This window comes from Oenanthe melanoleuca, chromosome 3 (genome assembly GCF_029582105.1).
Source record: "Oenanthe melanoleuca isolate GR-GAL-2019-014 chromosome 3, OMel1.0, whole genome shotgun sequence".
NCBI classification, from domain to species: domain Eukaryota; kingdom Metazoa; phylum Chordata; class Aves; order Passeriformes; family Muscicapidae; genus Oenanthe; species Oenanthe melanoleuca.
In genome coordinates this window covers 65,160,240-65,178,806 of record NC_079336.1, presented here as the reverse complement: position 1 = coordinate 65,178,806, position 18,567 = coordinate 65,160,240, and the positions used below count along the sequence as shown (strand labels likewise).

At 36.3% G+C, this 18,567-nt stretch overlaps 1 protein-coding gene across 2 annotated transcripts in view; it reads left to right on the top strand.

Moving 5' to 3' along the window:
• Positions 1-18,567, top strand: part of CHRM3 (cholinergic receptor muscarinic 3) — a 248,781-nt gene that overhangs the window by 57,590 nt on the left and 172,624 nt on the right. The window lies entirely within an intron of this gene.

Below are 18,567 nucleotides of genomic sequence, written 5' to 3'. Positions count from 1 at the left end.
AGTTGGCTGAGTATAAAAGGAATGAGCAATGATTTGGAAGCTATCTATACCTAAGTTAAAAATATTTTTACTTAATTCACTAAAGCAGATATTTAGGTTAATATTTAGAGTGAGGGCAGTGTGGATGGGAAGGGCTGTGGAAACTCATTTGGCTTACACTAGGGAATGAAATTATTATCTCAGAGGAGAAGACTTTCTCTAAAGACTAACATTTGGGCAACTTACGGATTTCTTTTTTTAATTTATTTCTTTTGGAGGGTGAGAGGGAAATTCTTTAAATACTTTATTTACTGAAGATGCAAGTATATAGTATTAAAAGGTATAAAGCTGCTGAAATGCTCCACTTAATGAGGAGAAAGTGATGTTTAAAATCAGGCATGGCATTGCCCAGTGGATGTACTTTAGCAGGCTTCACCTGCCTCGAGTTCAGTCCTGGTGAAATTAAGTTCAGCTTTAGTGCTGCCTTTGTCACATTATGCTTCCCTTGATCAGCACAGCAAGGGCTGGGCCAGGGTGGAAATGCCTCTTCAAGATACAATTTTCATAGATATAGCTGATTTCTAAAGCTATTCAATGTCAAAAAGCTCTAGCTGGCTTTTTTTGTTGTGTTGTTTTGTTTCATTTTGGTTTAACATATGTTAACTAATATTTATCAGAAGAATGAAAATGAAGTTCTCTTATGAAAGATTCTTCAGTTACTGTGCCATGGTAGATAGCAGGATCTGTGCTATATGCACATCTGAGAGACAACTGAAGAATCATAAGATGGTGGTAAAATTATTTTAATGAGAGAAAGAAAAACAGGAAAAAATACTGCTTGTAATGTTTATATCAATTTTTCCAATGAAGTGGTACTTTTTTTATTTCTACAAAACTACTTTTAAGAGGCTCTTCTGTGTTTAAAATAACATTTATTTTTAAAAGAATGCTAAGTATTAGACTTTTTTACCATGAGCCATGTTTTCCATCTTTTTAATGTAGTAAAATACTGTAGTAATACTGTTTAGTATTTAGCATTTACTTTGCTTGAATTAATATAGCTACTTTGAAAGCCTTGGTAATTACCCTTTCTTGCAAATGGCAGTTCAGACAAAGAGGGCTCATAAATTTTAACATATCCTTAGAAGGACAGCAATTGTTCATGTGCCAGGGAAATGAGGAATAATTTATTTTCCAAGAATCTGCCCTATGCATTCAGTTAAACCCATTCTCTATGAAATTTAAACTAGAAAGTTTCTAGAACACCTGTATACCAAAATAAGACAATCTTTTAATGTTGGAGAATGAGCAAAGATCACTGAATCACAAAGGTTAAGTGTTGTGGAGATTTACAGGAGAGTGCTTTGCTCTGGTTAATAAAGTGAAAGTTGAGCACTAGGCACAATATTATCAATTTCATGAAAAAGCAATTACAGCAAGTTGACACAACTAAAAGGATTTAATAAAGGAAAACAAGTTGGAAGGATGGGGCAAACCCATCCACACACAACTTTGATGTTGAATACTATTTCCCAGTGGGAGTGTTCAAAGCCAACAGCCTTGGGACTAAACTGCTTAAGCCTCAATCTGTGTCAATTCTGCTTTTAATTTTTATTCCCCTCAAGGAACAATATTTGGGTTTTGAAGAATAAATTGGCTTAAAATAATTGGATATGTTTGAAAACATGTTTAGTAACTAGCAACTTTGCTGAGAATCAAGGCAGTTCTAAGGAGCCCAGGTGTCTTAGAAATCTGCCTGCTTAGGTGGATGGACCCAAGCAGTAATTTTAGATGCTGTGCTTTAGTTATAGCAGGCAGATTCTTTTTTCATATAATTCTACATTGATCAAATCTAGTAACACGTATAAAGCTAAAAACTGTCTTTTTCAGGTTTTACATATATATATATATATGAAATTATATTTTTATATGAATAAAATAAAAATTGAATTGCTAATGACTCCTGGATATTTTTGTTGTCATTGAGAGATCTGCTTTTGGGTTCATACCTTTTCCTCTTCCACAAATACAGTCATGAAGCAGGATTTGTTTAATGGTAGTTTTGGTTTTTCTCTACTGCACAAAGAAGTGGTTATAATTTGAAAGCAGAGGACATGGTTTCATGCCTCTAGCTCTTCTTCAAATGTAACTAAAACAAAATTAATAATGAAGATAATTTAAGTCTGAGTAAACCAATTTAAGGAACAAAACTATATGCATTGCTGCTTCCATGATTTAATTTTTCTCTTTTAATGAAAAAATAATGTTGTTGTGCTCCAACACTTTTCTCCTCACTGGTTGCATGTGCATTGGTGTTTTTCTGATCAGTGGTGTGCTTATAACTCAAAGCCCCTGTGGGTCCCTACTTACTTCACATTGCTTCATTCCCTGGTTTTGACAATCATGACCTGCTTCTCAGAGGAAATTGTACCAGAAATCCCATTTCAGATCTGCAACAGTGGAGTTTATCCTGATCTCTTTTCTACACAGAGAGATTATATTACTTCAATTATAAAATTGTTTCAAATTTTAGCTCAAGCTTATCATCGTTTTTGAGGCAGATAAAACAGAAAACATAGAACCTTGTGCTTCATAATTTTCTTTTCCACCCTCTTGGATGTTTGCTTTTAAATTATTATTTAAATTAATTGGCTTTTTTTTCCTGTTTGGCAATTTTGGTGGTTTTTTTTTATTTTTAACATTTTCCCATTGTTGAGTTTTGAGGTAGTACTTCTTTGTGGGAAGCACTAGTAAAGAAAATAAGATTCCTCTAAAATTCAAGGTGGTAAAGGCAAATTTTAATTTTTAAACTTTTTAATCTTAAAAAGTGTTCATAAATATTTAGCAGATTGTTTAAAAATATTCTAAAGGAAAATTAATTTTTTTTGTGCCTGTGTATTTTAAGAATTGGAAGCTAAGGTTTCAATTTATACTGGCTCACAAACAACACTTTTTTTTAAAATTAGTTTTTGATTAGTTAAAAGTACATATAAACTTGAAAATTAATTGGTAGGGTAATTATAGAAGTTAAATGATAATACAGGCATAAAAGAAATCCTTTAAGAAAATATAACAAGCATCTTTCATTTGATTTATGAAAGGAATTGAAATATGCTGCAGTATTATCCTCAACACTGATTATATCTAATGGGCAATTAATTTAAGCTTATTTAAGAAAGTGCAGGGAAGAAACAAAAGGGTAGTGGTGTCATTAAGAGAGGATGTGAATGTCAAGCATGGTGGATCAGAAATGAGTCAGCAATTTGCCTTTTAAAAGCAGATGTCTGATGTGATCTACAGCTTTGAAATGCTTGGAGCTGACACTTGCTGTAATGGATTATTGCTAGTGCTTGTTGAAAACCAAAATACTGCTTTTTAGAAAGCACTTTGAAAATTGTGGTTTTGTTCCAATGAGGAAACAAAAATTGAGAAGTTTCCATTTTGTCCTAATAAAAGAATAGATGGATGCACTTTCTCCTTTCTCCTCCTCCCCTACGTCTGTGCTGGTGGGCACACCCCACTTCAGTTAAATCCTTTTTCTGGGTTTTGTGTGGTGGCTCCCTCTTTCCAGCTTTGCAAGTCTATGTACTTGATCTTTAAGAAACATTTTTCATTAAAATATGAGCACAGGGAGGCTTTCCAGTGAAGAAAGTAAGAGTTTAAAAATTTCCTCTTCACCTTAGTGTCATGTTATTAAGTCATGTGGTTCCTGTACTGGTCTGTGTTATATTGGTGTAGTTGGTTGTGGCTTATGTGAATTACAGATTTCAGAGCCTTCTTAAAGCAGACAAATATCTATGTCAAGAAAAAACCCCAATCATTATAAAGTGGGTGTGGAGTTTAATTTTTGGGGTTTGCTTTTTTTTTTTTTTTTTTTTTTTTTTTTTGGTTAGTTTTTGGAATTTTTTGTGGGTTTTTTTGTTTAGTTTTGGTTTGGGTTTTTTTTGTGGTTTTTTTTTTTCCTGGTTTTTCTGTTTTTGTTTTTGTTTTGTTTTTTTTTTTTAATTATGCCTGTCTTTGTGTTCTCTTCTATCCCTTGCTGCACTAGGGGCAGAAGAAGCACTTAGAAGCCTTCCCCAGTTACTGAAGAAGGAGAGGGCATGGCTTTAAAACATTGGAGAGACTGAGCTGGTCTGGTAGTATAAAACAAGCAAATTCAAATGCATTTTGGGATGATATGCACATCTAAGAAAATCAATCAAAAATAAAAATAAAACTAGGTTTTCCAAATAGATTGCAATTGTGTGTTTGACAGGTGATGTTGTTTATAAACAAATAAATTTCAGTTTGTTTTGGGGAGGAGACGGAGAACATCCATAGTGTTTTTTCAGAAAGGATATCTAATATAAGGATCACTTTATAGCTATCACCAGGGGAGGTGGGCAGCCTCTCTGCAGCAGTGCTCTGTGCTTCTGTCACACTTGAGCTGCTGTGAGCTGACAGTGAAATATCACTGTCCAGGAGTCATTCCAGCTCTGACCAGCCTGCTCTCTGATGACTGGTGCCATTTTCTAGCACATGAGTGAGTCTTTGGGCAATGGCTGCTTTAATAGCTTGTGCTTTTAGGGCTCTTACCTGTTGTGGCTTATGCCAGAAGGGAAGCAACCTTGATTTCAATAAGGATCACATGCTTATCTTGCTTTCTGTCACAAATGTCTTTCCTTATGTCTCTAAGACATTCTCTGAGTGATTTCCCACTGGTGACTGGCTCCTTTTTGTCTACAGCTTGTTGCTTCTGTTTTTCCCATTATAGATATGGTGTACCAAGGTGCTTTACTGAATGTATTTTGTGTCAATATCCTCTCTGTATGGCCAGCTGGCTTTTCCTGTGTCCCAGAGGCACCACGTGTCTCTTGTTAGAGCAGTCCCTTAGTCAGGCTTCTGGTGTGGCTTCCTCTGCTCCCTGTCAGGTGGCTTCTCCAGTTTTCTTTCAATGTAGACCTAGTGTGAATATTTGCTGATAGCACACACATGGCCTTGTGCTGTATGACCTGGGAGAAGTAGTTATCTTGTGGGTCCCTGTGTTACCCTAGTTGCATCCTCTCTCTTTGTGCACTTCTTCTCTTCTCCCTGAGCAGTCAGGCCTAAAGACAAAGTTTTCTGAGCAGTCCCTTGGCTGGAGAATGAAGTGCCAGAGTGGCCAGGTATGAGGATCTGGGATGACTAAGGCTGGCATGCCTTCCTGTGTGCAGTTTGTCATCTTGGGGAAGGCACTGCAAAACAAATGATCCCTCTGGGAAGTTTTTTGGTGCTGGGTGCCTTGCTGTTGGCTGCATAACGGTGTCACCCCACAATCTGCTGCTCCAGTGCCACGCTGTGTGTGCCCAAATTAAGCCTGGAACGAATTGCATTTTGGAAGTCCAAGGTAGACTCTGATCTATGGAGAGAGCATACACCTAGAGCCCTTGTCTGACAACTTGGTTTGGGCAAGAGTAACTTAGAGGGCTTTTCCCTTCTATCAATCCCTCCACTAAAAATACTCCTGTTATACTCTTCCCATATGTCATTCTCCTTCTGAATTAAAAACTAAATGTACCACTTCTGAGTGGTACAATAACAGTTAATCATTGTAATCCTGAGGGTTCTCTTCAGTGTGTAAGCTGCACAGTGCCTTGTAGCAGTGTCCTTTATGTTATCTTTGGGTTACTCCATGCCTCAGTAACATCTGCTATGACAAGAAAATACAAAGTGTGGAAGAATTTAAAAAACAGATTACTGTAGTCCACCTGATAGGCACCATAGTGAGAGAAAAATTTCTTTGTATCCCTACCTCTGCTATAAGCTGCTAAGGTGATTTCAAGGAAGTTAATGGGAAGTTCCTCATTCTCTGCCTGAGATAGCTCATTCACTCCTGAAGATTTTCAGGAAGTACAATGTAATTTATAGATCTTCTAAAGGAAATCCCTCCTTACTGACTATAGCCTATAACTTCTAGGGAGCAAGTTATTTCTCTTGTATGTGATACTGGTGTTGTCCCATTACTGAATGATTAGAGATTTAAAAACAAGTTCTGGTGATTGTGGTGTAATTGATTTATACCTGTCAGTAGAGTAATTATAAAAATTCTGACAAGTTTATATTCTTTTCCTATTACTGGCATTCTTATATTGCAGCTTGGAGACAAGTCTGCTGGCATGTGTCTGTGCAGAAAGTCATACTCTATGTAATAGAAAAGGGTGGGGGGGAGGAAATTGACAGGAATAAAATAAAAGCTTTCTACGAGGCAAGATGATTAAAAATGAAATAGATATGAAAGGCAGCTTTAAACAGTAAAAATACAGACAACTTCAAAGCTTCATCTGTTACCCTGTGATTGTAAGGCAGAACCCCCTGTGTTGTGTACTGCAAATAATTGTATATCAAACATTGTTGCTTCTGGGTGTTTTCAAGAATGAGTGAAAACTTGTTCACAACATTTAATTGCAACTTTACAAATAACTGAGTACAAAGCAATAGTAAAAATGCTTGTCTGATAATGCAGCAGTGAATATGGTATGTGGGATTTTTTGCAAAGGAGAATCATCTGTAAGTTTTTATTTTCCTTCAATAGTTGGCAACCATTCTTTTTTAATAAGCATTTAAAAAAAATCTGGAATGTCACATCACTTCTGCTGGCATAAATCTGGAGGAATATATATGCCTTAGAGCACCTCTCTACCTTGGTAGACAGACACAGATTCACTGAAGAATCTTTTTTGTGAAAACTGCTTTTGATTGCAAAATAAGTACTTTACTTTTAGTTTTAGTCTCTGAATTATTGACTGTGACTTCAGCTCCTCTGATAGAAATGAGAAGGCAACTGGAGACACCCTTAAGTTAATGCACTGGAATGGAGCAGGGTTGTTTTATGTTTTCTTGGCTTTCTGTTCCTGTAGTTGAAGCCTCGTCCCTGTGAATTTCTGACAAAAACATGCAAAGTTAATGATGATTCTATATGTAAAGGCTTCCTGTAGCTCTGACAGACACGTGCATTTCTGAGATAAAAGTGTTGGGTGCCTTGACTCCATTTGGCCATCCTTTTTGATTTGTTTCCTTCACTATTTTTGGCTATCCTAAACCAAGTTTATTCCAGTTGGACATCAAAGTAATTAAGCAGAATTGAATCATTCATGCATCTGATGAGATAAAGACATCTTAATGTGAAGTTTTGTTTTAATTGCCTTTTATGGAGCACAAGAGGATTGTAAATAGCCAAATGAGCTTTCTGTGATTAGTAAAACTGACCATTCCCGGAAGATGACAAACCAGAGAAAACTTGCATTTTGACAACAGAAAACAGAAGATTATTGAAATTAATTTTCATTTTTCATATTATTTGACTGCATGCCAAAGCATTTTAAGTGCTTCAGAACTGCTCAACGCAATTAAAGCAGGAAGCAGTTAAAAATATGTATTTAAATTTTCACCTTTCCTAGAAACAAACAAACACATTTAAGAAATTGGAATCCCTTTTAGGGAGATTTGATTAATTTGAATCCAAGTATATCCTGATTAACCTGGGTTCTTGATGTAATTTTTATAACCTGACTCATTTTTGAAGGTGGCACGTGTAAGTTGTTGAGTCTTTCTCAAGACCTTGCAGGAATGGTATTTTGAAGCAAGGAATAGATCATCTCACTGATGAAAGTCAGTCTGGTCCCCTGTTTCCAAGAGCATCTGCTGACATGGCTGTCTTTGATAGCAGATCTCTTCCTGACACTCTCCCAGTATAAACGGGTGACTCCAAGGACGTGACGTGTCCAAATTTAATTTAGGTATCTCTAGCCAAGCAATGAACTGAAAAATTAGTAAGTTACCTGTGAGGTGTTAGCAGATCTCATAGAAAAATGTGCAATTACAGCTCCCTACCTGGCACAAGCAGTAAGGGAAATTTTGCATTTTGCTCCTTCATAGGGAAAAAATAGTCCTTTGAAATACTTCTTTTCTCACATGGTATTGAAGGTGGCTTGGTATGTGGTAGGTCCTTTTCATGCCTTAAAATCAAAGTTTAAATGATTTTACAGATACTCTGATTCTTTGCCTTTAGAAAGTACAGATTACATTTTTTTGTAAAATTTTTGATATATGGATATGTACAATGGGAGTTTTGTTCAGTCATAACTTAAGAAAGCTTTTTAGGATATGCAGGGTCATTTACATATCTTTATCTGGAAACCCAGAATATTTGTAGTAATTGAAGAAAGACATCCTAGACTTAAGAGAATACCTGCTTAGAGTGGGTCCAGAGGAGGGCCATGAGGATGATGAAGGGGCTGAAGCACCTCTTCTGTGGGGAAGAACTGGGAGAGATGGGGCTGTCTAGCCTGGAGACAAGAGGAGGCTCAGGGAGAACCTTTTGGTACTCAAAGGGGGCCCACAAGAAAACTGAAGAGGAACATTTTAGCAGGGTCTGTAGTGATAGGACAAGGGGTAATGGTTTTAAACTGCCAGGAGTTCCTTTTGATTATATATAAGGTGAATTTTTTTATTTTTTTTTTCCAAGAAGGTGGTGAAAGACTGGACCAGGTTGCCCAGGGAGGTGATGGAGGCCCCATGCCCAGAAACATTTAAGGTCAGGTTAGACAGGACTCTGAGCAGCCTGAGCTTATTTAAGGTGTCCCTTCTAATTGTAGGGGGATTGGGCTAGTTGACCTCTAAAGGTCCCTTCCAGCCCAAACTATTTTATGATTGATTATGATTGATATGATTTTAGGCAATAAAGATTTTAAAAGCTCTATGATGGAGAAGACTTGGCACTGTTCATTCAGGCCCAAAACTGTTAAGCAGTGCTTGTATTGATAATATGTCTGAGAATCAGTCTCTTAAGGTGACATTAATCTTTTTGTCTGGAACCATGTTGTATATCTTCTTCTCTGGCCCTTTTCTTTACCATTTTTCATGTGTGATAGCCTTGAGCAGCTGCTGCTGCTTTCTCTTCATCTGTGTCCCCTTCAGAGCCAGCATTTCAGAGAAAAGAAATACATTTACCATTTATTCATTTGGTCATTCATCCCTTTCCTGCCTCTTCCTCATTTTCAAAATGAGGCAGCTATTTGTGACAGTGACTCACCACCAGATTTTATGAGGGGATTATGCTGAACCTCACTGATTCACACACTGCAGGCTTTGTTGGAGGTCAATGTCTTGGCAGCATTCCCCTGTAAATACTATACAAGTACCAAGCTGTTGATATTGAGAGAGCTTTAAGTTGTTTCTGCCTTCCTTCTGCTGTGCTTTGTGTTCTCAACAGTTGCCAGCAGGGGACAAGGTGACAAACTCTGTCCCAGTATTGAATATAGAAATTGGACATTCCGTCAGTGCGTAGGTTCCTGCTCAGCAGCAGCTGCTTCCCTGGAATGTGCACTGATTTTACTGTCCTTAATTTACAGAACTGTTGTGATGAGCCCCTAAAATATGATTATTGTTCATGGTCTTTCACTTTGTAAGTTTTCCTCCCCTCTTACCACAAGAATGCTTCCTACCCCTTTAAATCTATTCTTGCTCTGTATCACGAGATACATTCCTCAGGTTGCTTTAAGGGGTGTTTGTGATCCTTTAGCTTAGGGAGGAATCAGGTCTTTGAAATCAGGGAGATTTCCATGCATTTCAGAGTTATGCAACAGATTCCAAGCTGAAGATTTGGTATTTACCTCTTTGTATTCCTCTAAACTTCCTGCATATTTATGGGTGCACACTGGAAGCAGCTGTAGTAAGCTGTGTGTTCAGTAGCATTTGGGGAGGTCCAAGAAGCAGTCCCAGTAACACAACTACCTCATGAACTTGTTTTCCTGAGCCCTGCCAATGGCATATTACTTAATTTCTGGCACAATGGGCCACTATACAGGTTGTACACAAGATTTTGAAAAGGTCATTTGGAGGCTTACCAACAGTGCAAGAAAAATAACAAATGTCCCATAGATTCAAGTTTAAGGTGTTCTTTGTGTTGTTGTAATTTTCTGATTTTGAAAAAGATCGTTTGCTCCGAGAACCTTGGGTTATTAAGGTAGAAGAAAGGTGAAGGAAACTTACCAGATGTGAATACAGGTTTTTGCCATCTGATGTCTGCAGTGAGTCTTACTCATTTCCCTGTGATTTTCTGCTCCTGCAGGACATTTCCTTAGAGCCTCTCTGTCTTTCCTGGAAATAAAGACCTCTTCCAGATCTCACTAGGCAGGTGCAAAAGTTCATCGGGCTTGGAAAATTTGTTTTTTTACAGATAATCCCCAGGCATGCCACTGGATGCTTTATTTAACTTGGTGATGGGAACTGACAGGATTCCTGTGATGGAGAAGATGAAGAACATTTTCCAAGTTGTCCATCCAACCCCAGGCACACTTAGTTTTGGGCAGATCTCAGTGTAGATTCACATCTTCACCTCTCTCAGTGTCTAACATCCAGTCAATAGTCTGTATGTATAGGAAAATAATAACTGACCATTTTTCACAGCAATGGGACTTCCCCTTTGTGACATGTCTTCTTATAGAAAGAAACTGTTTTCTAAGCTGTATTGCTTTCTCTTCTCCTTTCTCACATGCACAGGATAGTCAACCATTATCACAATGTGGCTCTTACTCTGCTGCTAAAACAGCATCTTTTTTTTCCACCCCTTAATATATAGATGTTTAGTTAGATGTGGAATTTGAAACAGTTTGTTCTATAAGCAAAGAAAATAGCTAAGCTTTATTTGTTGCTAATTCTGTTTCTGTCTTATGTCGTCTGCATTTTCCTATCATCTTCTCTCTGGGTGGACCTGATTCAGAAAGGACAAATCTGCAGATTCTCCTGGTGCCAGCAGATGGAATGGCTGCAAGGCAAAGCAGATTAATACTAAGTATTTCTTGCCCATTTTTTAAAGGTCTTCTTTCATTACTGCTGTTTCTACTACCTATTAATTGTTAAACTTGTAGAAGCCTCACAAGTTAGAGTCTAGGCTCATATCTCCATTCCATTTTTGAAGAGTTTTTTTTCTGAGAAATAAAAAAAAAACAAACCCCCTTGTAATGAGGATGTTTCTTCATCTTGTATTGTCATGATTTGATTGTATCTGATATTAAAAAATGATTAGCATGACAATAAAAATGGTCATTCAGATGAACATATATTTACGTGGAGACCAGCTGAATGGCGAGGTTTGTTGATAGTGTAAACTTATTTGGGATAGAGAGGAAAACTGAAAGAATTGCAGAGGGATTTTGGGAGATGGAGATAATACCATACACAGAAGTTACCACCATATGTGGCTCAGTGATTCTGTAAAGTGTCTGGAAGATGGGGAATAGGTGGTTTATTCTTGTGGATAACTTTTGTTCCTGCCTGGGCATTTGCTTTTGGTCACTGTTGGAAGTGACAGTATGAGCTCATTGGACTCCTTTCAGAGGCAGTACAGTTCTCTTGTGTTCCTACAAGCTTCTGAAATAAATGTGTTTAAAAAGCCAGTAAAGCTGTTTCAAGCGTGACAGAAAGCTAAGCAAAGGAAAAACATGAAAGCAAATAAAAACAAACCAGACACTCAAGCATAGATTTTACTTGGGAGGAAAAAACTATAATATTGACAGTTTATGGATGTATTTCTTATTAGGAAGTCTTCAGCTGTCTCACTTTGGTAGTTTACACTCTGATTTATAAAGAAAAATGTCAGCATCTTTGTGAGAATCCAATGTTTTCAGTTCACAGGGCATGAAAATCTTTAGTTTGGCTGGATGTACAAAGTCAACTTCAGCACAAATTCCTCAAGATGAGATTAAAATCATGCATTTACAATTACTGTCTGTTAGAAACCTTTGAAGAAACAAACTTGGTTACAAAAATGGTTTGTTTTCACTGGAAAGAGAAGGTCATTAATGTTTGCTTTATTATGGTCACTATCTAAAATATAAACACAGTTCCCTGTCACCAGAGTGTCTGAGGAATTGCTGGTTAATTCTACTTGGAGGGAAAAGGCATTGTATTTTAGATCTCACCCTGTTCAGGATTGTCATGTACTCTTGCAGGTACAGGTGTAGATACTATTGATCTTTATTGATTTTATTTCAAAATGAATGGACACCAAGTTCAACAGGCTTTCTGTAAAGAATGTCTACAAATAGCATCATCTTTTTATTAAAAACAGCAGCAGTAACAAAAAAAACTGATACAACTGAAACACTTAAAACAATTTTAGTTATCAGGTTTTTTAACAGGAACTCAACTCTTTGTTAAAGACAAAACTAACCAAACCCTAATCTAAATAAAAAACATTTCCCCAGCATCCACCCTAACTTGTTCCTTGGAAACAAACACACCAGTTTTTTTGAGTATGTTCAAAACTAGAATAGTTTTTTTCAGAAGCCTTTATTACTTTTAAAAATTATTCAAATTGATAAAGCAATATGGTCAATCATCTTACGTGCAAAAAAGATGTCTCTTAAGGAAAAAAAGCAAAACATAACAAAACACAAATTTTGAGATTTTCTTAAAGGTGCAGTTCCAGAATATCACATGCTCTGGACCATGCCTGAATGAAATTCAAATCTCTCTTTTACATGGAATCTGATTTAAAAAAAAAAAAATAAAATAAAGACAATAAACAGATTGTAATTGTGAAGTGGAATTAATTATATGGTTTCTAGTGCATTATCAGTCACAGCTGCTTTTTGTTTTCCCCCTTATTCTTTTGATAGAATTTGCAAAAGTGTTTTGTACTCTTGAAGAATCACAGTTTGTACTCTTGTAGGTTTTTTACATGATTATCCTGTTATTCTGTATAAAGCAGTTCCAAGGTTGTATGGTTCTGTGGGTAGTATGAATGATCATGGATAAAAAGGGATAAACTGTGACCAAAGAAGAACATTTTGCTTTAATGAAAGCATTTTTCTTTGATGATGCTCTATTGAATTATTCTGGAGATTTATTGTTGGCTTGGTTTTGATTTTGTTTTATTTTTTTGTTTTGTTTTTTTATTGTTTTGTTTTGGCTTTTTGTTTGTTTTAGAAGTTTTTTGTGTTTGTTTGGTTGAGATTTTTTTGTATCATGGATTTTGAAATAGAATTTAGAAAAAACCCAGAAACCTGTCTTTTTAGCCCTACCAGCCTTGAAATCATTCTCCTTTCTGATGAGTTAGCTGTTAAGTGATAGCAAGTGTTGCATTTTCATGCTCTCCCTCTTCAGCAGTTGCCTATTTCAGACAGTTACCTAAAGTTTATAAAGTGATTATATTTCCATATGCAGCATGTTTTTCTTTTCCTTTTGGAGTTTTTAAAAAATATATTAAGGTTAGCCTTTAGGTCATAGCTTTTATAAGTTTAGCATAAACCTTTAATCAGGTGAATGATTTCTGTGTGTAACTTTGTCTCATAATTATTACTAATAAAGCTTCCACATAGGGAACAGTATGTCCTTGTAGTATCTGAATTCTTTATCTTATTTGCTTAGCTCATATTAACAGAAAAAATATTCTCTGTCCCTTCTTATTTCCTGAAAAAAGATCTTCCTACAAAGCAACAGAGCAGGAGTAATGCAGAAAAAGATTTAAGATTTGGCTAACAGCATCTTGGTTAGGAAAGCACTAAAATTTTGAGGGAAAAGGTTGCTTATTCTCTCTTTGATTCTCTCTGTGCCTGGGGTTAAGTTAAAATAAGAATTATGCTAAAACAGTAATAAAAATATGTTTTTAAACATTGTGTTTTATCACCCATTTTCTTTTTAGAAAATAGTATTTTAATGGAGATCATATTATTTTTTCTCTGAGTAGTAGATTTTTTTAATAGGTAGAATTTTTTATAAGTGCAAGTTGAGTTGGTTAAACTTTGAAAATAGGTCAGTGGCTAGTGCAGTTAGTTTAAAGACCAGAGGACTCATTATCATTATGATTTATCAGAACTCGTTAGATGTTGTGGTTATGAGGTCCCACTCTTAAAACAAACTTGAGAGTTTCAAGCCATAATGTGCTGTTCCACAATTTTAAACGTTGCATATTCATAGCATAAAACAAAGTTTGATTAAAACAAATTGTATTAGTTGTTATGGGCCAAAATTCTTGGTCACTTGAATACAATCCAGTTTTGATCATATTAAGGGGCATAAATGCATCCAGGATTTTTTGTAAATTATTAATATATAGTTATTTTTCAGTGTGTTAGAATAAGCAACTGCTATTTAGCATGTTGCTGATACAAATTTTAGTAGAACCAAACCTGATGAGAAGTTTTTATTTAAATAAGGAAAAATGTATGAATAGCAATGAGTTTGAATATAGCCCATGATTGAAAACCACGTGTAGCTTACTTGTTTTGTCACAAAAGCTCTTTAGCACCTGTGTGCATTTACATGGTTGTGTCCATCCTGCTTTGCACAGCATGTCCTGGCAGCACTGTTGGGATTTTGTGTTTTCTTTTTGTTAAATTATGCCAGGTAGTAACTGCTTGTTTGACTGATTTGGAGATAAAATAACAGGAGTCAAGGATTACACTTACAATTAGAGATACAAGTACAAAAAATGTTCTTCTCTGTGTTACACTTGTAAGGAATGAAAATTCATGTGACATCCAAGCATGTCTCCAGCATGCACCGTGCTCTGGAATGACCACATTCCTCTCTGCCCCTGCAGGTGAGCAGCACTGGGACAGGCTGGTGGAAGCTGACAATAAAGGGTCAATGACAATTAAGTTTGAGTGGCTTGTTAATTTTATCTGTACGAGCTGAGCTATTTGCAATTGGCTGTTCCAGATTAGCCTCTCACTGACTGTGAAGTGCAGCAAAATACCTGTGGCTTCTGATTAGTTTTCAGTGCAGGTTGCTTGTTAGGAAAAAACCTTTTGCCTTTGTTGAAATGACAGTTTGGATTTCATTGGAGAACAATGCTTACAAACTACTTCTGTCTGTAATGATCAGTTCCTTCACAGCAACTTTTCTAATTAATGAAATCAATTGCTAATTCGTGTTCCATCTGGGTGCCTGTGTAGCTGCATAACACACTCAGGAAATTGCCATTTTTTAGAAAGGCTTTTGTGGCAATGACAGTGAGACGTGCACAGCCTAAAACTCTTTCCACATTCCTGAGAGCTGAAACTAGGATAGAATTTTTTCATTTAGTTCATTGTCAGTTCATTATTTTTGTGTTTTGTGGACCTTGGAGGCTGTGCTCTGGAAGCTGGGTGGTGCCAGTGCCTGGAGCTGTGCTGGAATACTACTGACCTTGCAGGAGCTGGCTGAAGAGATGTGTGGTCCCAATATAATGCTGTTTTTTATGTAATTCTGAGACTGAATTCAACTAACTGTCCTGTGTCCAGCAGAGAAGTCACAGATAAATTCTTACTGTCCACCTGTGACACGTAAGTGCTGGGAACAGATTAAGACTGGCTGCAGTGAGGAGATTTTTAGTTGGTGCTATTTCAGGTGTTTTATCACTTTTTAAAATGTTTAATAGCTTCTTAAAAATACTCTTTGTAGGGAATAATACCTTATTTGGTTTTGTGCATACTCAAAAAATACAACGATGGTAGTCCTTGCAAAGTTTATTTTTTTTTTTTCTTCATATTCTTAAAGTATTTGAAAACATCAAAATCTTTTTATGGCTTTTTATTTTGTGGGAAGTCAGAATACCACAGGAGAGCCAAAACTTGTATTGTTTTGGATCTGCAGACATCTTCTTGACTGATTAAAGCTGTCAGCAGAATGTGTAAACACCATTTCCAGCTTTTTACATTGGTCACTAAAGCATCCTTAAGTGCAGCTCAGAAATCTAGTCCTGCAAGACAAACCCCTCAATCATATGACTGAATGATGGTCAGGGGCTTCTGTTGGAATGCTTTAATAACTCTGCATTTCACAGCTGTAAGTCAGTCCTCTTATATTGAGTCACAGTGATTGATCAGCTCTATGTAGCTAGTCCTCTGACATATGAGTGAATTCACTTTCAACAACATCTACTTCTAAGTTAATAATGTAATTATTTAAAGGAAAATGTAGTTCTTCAGAAATTATAGTAGAACTGCAGCAGTTACCAGGCCCTGTTCATTGTGCATGCTGATGGCTTCCTACATTCTACAGCTTCTCACACTGCAAAGTTCCTGAAAATTTTGTGGAATAACTGCTTTATAGTGAAGGAAAGATATGCCAATATAAAAAAAGACTCTGATTTCTCACATTATTTTATATTTTTCAAAGGAAAGAACTAGGAGAGTTGGAAATTGTCTGCTCACAGTTTTCTTAAATGCTGAATGTTACAGTTTTTTTCTAGTTTTAATGTTCTTTGGGGTTGTTTGGTTTTATTTGTTTGTTCTTTCAGCACCTGGAAGGAAGTCCTTCAGTGAATTCTAAGTCTGTTCAAGGAAAAATTTAGATTATCTGATTGCCCACCTTACTGTCTTGGCAGGGCTAGGCTGGTGCCTTGTCATAGGTGCACAGCTGCAAACAATGAATGAAATAACAAATAAATCAAATTACCTAAATAAGTTATGGAAAGGGCTTATGATAAAGATATGGTTCTTGCAGACTTTGAAGGAAAAAAAATAATATCCTTTAAAAGACCCCAAATAACTATATCAATCCTGTTACACATTTTTCACATTTTATATCAATTTCATTTGAAATTCTAAAAGCTTGTACTGAGTAATTGACATGGCAAAGTTGTGAATATGAAATAGTGTTTTGAAATAGTAATGTATTCATATAAATACTGTCTTTGCCAATAAATTCTTTTTCAAAACAAGATTGTGTTTTGATGTGTGTTTCAGTAGTAACAGTGGTAGGGGAGGCACTTTATCTTCCCTCTGTGCCTACCCCTGTGTACTTCATCCATTACAGTAGTATTTTGGGTTCAGTAGTATTCCAAGGAGAGAAAACAGACCTACCTTGATAAAAAAGGACAAATTTTTCTCATATTTTTCTTGGATTGGACCAGTTCCTCACTCTTGTTCCTTTGTGCTGAAAAGATAGCAAAAATGTGAGAGGTAGCAGCAATAAGTAGGCTGTTGTAGGACTTGCTAGAAGTTGCTGATTGTTTGGAAAAAGCCTCATTATACTTGAAAATATGAATTTTGTCCTGTGAAAGAGCATTAGAAAAGTATGTAGAACACATAAAACAAAAACTATTGTATGTGAGTAAAATGCCTCTTCCCAAACATGTTTGTTTTGAATTTTATGCTGGTTTTACCATGATAAAATACTCTTATGATTATTAAAATTAAGAATTTAATTCCCTTGTATAAAAAATCTGGATAAAAGTTGGTTATTCTAAATTTTGATGGTGATGATGTTTTCTACTCATGTGCACTTGATTGAATGCATCTTCAGCATTTTTAGTGGGTTTTTAGAAGAGTAAAGCAGATTAGGAAAGTTAAATATTTGGCAGGGTCATGTTGCTGTCCTTAAATTATCAACAGAATTTAGATGTAAAATTGCAGAAGATGGGATCAAAAGAAAAAGTGTGATTAATGCAGACAAAAATAATCTGTGGAAAAATATCAGAAAATTGTATTCATTTTACTTAAACTGTTCTCATAAAAGGTGAAAAGAGAATCAATTTCTTAGCTTTTAAGTTCTTTGCAATTCTATTGAAAATGTAAAGCCCTGCTTCAGAGAGATCTCTGAAATCTCATGAAATCTCATTCTCTATCTGATGAAAAGTGTGTTTTGGAAATCTGACTTTAAAAGAGTTCCATGAGAGAGGAACCACTGTGCTGGGGTCACATTTTCACTTTAATCCTAACTTTCTTTTAACCTAGGATTTGACATTAAATATAATTAAACTTGAAAGCCTCTTTTGAGAGGAAATGTTTAAAACTGAAACTATAGAAACTGGATACATCTGGAGTGGTGGAATCCTCACATCCCTTTTTGCTTTGGGGGAACAAAATGCAAAAAAACCACCAATGAGACAATAACAATAACAAATAACCAACACACAGACAACTCCTCCCCCCAGCAAACCACAAAACTCAATAACCCCAAATTTATCAGGTTTTCTGATGTAAGCCATTGTTTCAGTTTAACTTGTAGCACTTGCTGGGAGCTTTGAGGAACCATGGAAAAGTAGTCCTGGATAAAAATTCTTACAAGGAGGCCTACTAAGAATTGAGAGAAAACAAGATTCCTGAAAATTGCTGGTATAAATTTTTTCAGTGAAGCTACCTTGGCTTTTGCCTCCATGCTATACAGCATGGCTTAGAATCCAGCTCTCTTGCCACTCTGCCCATCATCAGAGTTTAAAATTGCAACTCTGGGATCAGAGCCTCAAGCAAGCTTTGCAGCAGTCTGGCCTTTGTGTTTAGCAAAAGAGAAACAAGGAATTAAGAGCTGGTGATGGGCTGGTTGGTGTCCCTTGTTCTGTATGTGCTGTTAACCCAAGCTGAGTGCTGTGTCTTGTATGAAGGTCTTTGATTTGTCAGCTGCCTGCTCGTGTGCAGTGGTGTTCCCCATCATCCACCTTTGTAGTTAATTTTGGCACGTGGATTTTGTGTTTTGTTAGAAAATGTGCAGTGGAGTCCTGCATAAATGAAACAAGAAGGAAAATAGCACTTGAAAAATACTGTTTTGAGAAAACACCAGTGCATACAACTGTCATTGTTAAACAACATGGAAAAAAAGATGAATCGTGAAGTCAGCTGGAAGTCAAAAAATCTGTACAGTAGC